Source organism: Dermacentor andersoni, unplaced genomic scaffold (genome assembly GCF_023375885.2).
Source record: "Dermacentor andersoni unplaced genomic scaffold, qqDerAnde1_hic_scaffold ctg00000756.1, whole genome shotgun sequence".
Taxonomy (NCBI): domain Eukaryota; kingdom Metazoa; phylum Arthropoda; class Arachnida; order Ixodida; family Ixodidae; genus Dermacentor; species Dermacentor andersoni.
In genome coordinates this window covers 10,749-13,833 of record NW_027315434.1, presented here as the reverse complement: position 1 = coordinate 13,833, position 3,085 = coordinate 10,749, and the positions used below count along the sequence as shown (strand labels likewise).

Here is a 3,085-nt window from a genome sequence, read left to right as displayed (position 1 = left end):
ATGTTGCTCGTCTTCGTACATGGGGCATGCTACCTAATTCTACCGGTCGATTCGACACGTTGCGATCCGTCCCGGCCTGTGCCGTATCAAAATTTTCAGTGGGCCTTGCGGTAAATAAAAAGAAATGAAGGAAATGCGCGTAGTATATTACAATTGCACACGGGCTTGAAACGAAGCCCTCAAGGAAGGTCACCTTGAGCGGTCGCATTCAGACGGAAGTAAGCATTCCCCTGGCGCGTTTTTTTTCCGCTCGCCTGTTCCGTTTTCTACGAGGTTGCCTTGGTTGGTTTCGCGTTACAAGCAAGCTTGCACTCGGGTCTCGTTTCTACGCGACAGCGTTTCGTTAACAGCGAAAGACTGAGGCGTTGCGAATTCATCCGTGAGATAGGGAGCGTTGAGTCTGTACACAGGCTGAATTTTATAATATTGCCCACGCTGTTGCTGAGGTTACCCATGTCGGCAGGGCGCCCACAAGGCAGTAGTACAATGAAGTGAAGTGAAGGACATCGCTTCTCGGCCTTTTGGCTAAGATCAAAGTGTAGATTTTTAAAGCCCATGTACGAAGATTTACGAAGCCCATCTACGAAGATTTTTAAAGCCCATGTAGGCACCTCTTAATGATCTTTTATGTTTTAGAGAAGCGTTTTGCCATGTATTTTACACCTTTACAGTTTTAGCCTTTTATCACTAACACCACTAACTAGTTTTTTTAGTCATTTGTTTGCGTTTTTAGATTATACACCTTTTATCCGTTTTTTCCTTGGTTTTGTAACATATTTTTGATGTATTTGTAACTAGCATAAATAAAAAACTCTGTTCTTATCAGCTTAATATCTGATACGGGTTCTATATGGACCCACGATATTAAACCTATTTTTGGAAGTTGGCGGAGTGCTTGAAGCCTGCTTCACCTCCGCCGCAGGTCGGCCCGGTATTGCACTACCTCCGGGATCGGCCCCGCTCACTTAGGTGAGACTTCATTCAATCAAAATGAAGAGCACAAGCTCAACGCGAGCACTGACTTGACACGCACCATTCCTATACTACACGCAACGATGCCGGTTCGCGGACCACGAGAGTAATTAAACTGCCACTCCATCTGTGTGTAGCGTCGCACTTGTTGCGTCGCAAATGGGACAGCCGCTCCAGCAAATTTCTAGTTATGGGCTTCGAGAAAAATTAATGAAAGCAAAAGAAAGAACCAGAATTCCTATTTGTCCGATGTCTCTGAATGATTGTCTCCTGTAAAGAGCCACTTGGGGGGATGGGGGGTAGGATTAGCCGTGGGGTTCGCAATCAATATGAATCCCACTCAAAGCCAACACTGGATTTTGGAGTTCACTATCGCTTGGATCCGTAAACCACCGCGCCCACGCAAGCTCGCCCTGCCGCCGAAATCCGCTGCCCAAGTGGAAGAAAGATTCCCTATGAAAGAAAAATAGAGTGCCCGATTTCTGGCAACTACTGTGCAGCCTTTGTGTACACATTTTCGCAGCAGTGGGACCGAGCGCCTCGAAAACAAACTTGTCGTATGCCCGAATGTGGCGAAATATATTCAAGGGTTAAAAGGTGCCTCATCTTTCTAACCTGTATGTTACGAAGACCTGTTGCTACCTTTTCATCATGAACATCATCATCATCATCATCCTGGCTACGCCCACTGCAGGGCAAAGGCATCTCCCATGATCCTCCAAGTACCCCGGTCAGGTGCCGATTGTCGCCATGTAGTCCCTAATCTAATCTGCCCTCCTACCTTTCTGCCACCCCCTGCTACGCTTCCCTCCTCTCGGAATTCAGTCTGTAACCCTTAATGGCCACCGGTTATCTTCCCCCCAGATTGCATGCCCTGCGCATGCCCATTTGTTTTTCCTGGTTTAAACTTTGGTGTCATTAACGAGCGTTTGTTCTCGCACACCCCAATCTGCTCTATTCCGATCCCCCCGTGACGCCACACCCATCATCCTTCTTTCCAGAGCCCGTTGCGTCGCCCTCAGTTACCCTTCGGTAATCCTCAAAGCTTTTTGTTGGGACACTCGTGGCATCTTTCTCGTTTAATGAAGTCAAATTTTTTTCAGTTTTGGGGGAAAACTCAATGAGCTAGGCGCGATTGTGTCCCTGGCGCCGCTCTCAACAAGATGGCGGCGCCCATGCTTTTTGCCTGCAGGTTCGGCCCTACGCAGAACACGCCTGCCGGGCAGTGTAGCCACGTTGAAGGGGCAAAGCGTAGTGCAGTGAAGCGCTTGCTCGGGCGAAAAACGCAAATATGAGCCAAACAGGAATTTCCATTATTGGAAATTCCAGTTCAGTTTGCGCATTGCGTTCGCCTAAGGTAAAGAACACAAATGCGAGTGCCACAGCAGTCAAGTCAAAGCTTAGGATTGCGTACCATTTTTTTTTTTTTTTTCGTGCCTTTTACTCCTGGCCTGCGTGGCCCTAGCGCGCATGCACACGAAAGTAATGAAATGGTGAAAACACGAAATAATGCGGTGCGGCTGTATCATATCTATTTTGTGCGCTTTGTTCTTTGTGGACTACAGCGGTGTGCGTCATGAGAAAGTTTCGGTGCCCTTCTTGGGTGACCAGTGAAGCTATATTTAAAACCACATTGATTTGTACGGTTATTGCTACAAACTGCGTGTGGGTGTTTTTCTTTTTCGCTGCCAACGATGGGTTATCGCAACCGCGATCGGTTCTGCTGCTACGCTAGACGCGTGCTTGCCAACGGTTGGCTCTATACGCGACCCGCGACGCGTGGTCGGCACATTCAAGCAGTCAATTGCAAACCGTTCCAAGAAAAAGGATGTACTCCACTTGCCACCTAGTTCGACGATTGTACTTTCTGACCCTCGAGGAAGCGCCGCCATCCCACGTTTTCTATAATACGATAAGATTCAGAGCGACCGCGACCACTTGTCTTTGTCAATATCTCGGAAACGCTTTCTTTTTCTTTTTTTTTTTAAATCCAGATACTCAGACGCGCCCGTGTTCACGCGCACTTGCTCTCTCCGATAAGCAGGGAAGCTCGGTTGGGGTGGTGTCGGGCCTTGCGCATGCGCTGCTGAGCTCGTCGCTTCGCCGGCCGGTC

General features: G+C 48.4%; 1 non-coding gene across 1 annotated transcript; it reads left to right on the top strand.

Annotated features, from left to right (window-relative positions):
* The first annotated feature begins 773 nt into the window (after positions 1-773).
* LOC140214937 (U2 spliceosomal RNA) lies at positions 774-965 on the top strand. Its single transcript, XR_011891863.1, has one exon. It is a non-coding gene; the product is annotated as a U2 spliceosomal RNA (small nuclear RNA).
* The last annotated feature ends 2,120 nt before the right edge of the window (positions 966-3,085 follow it).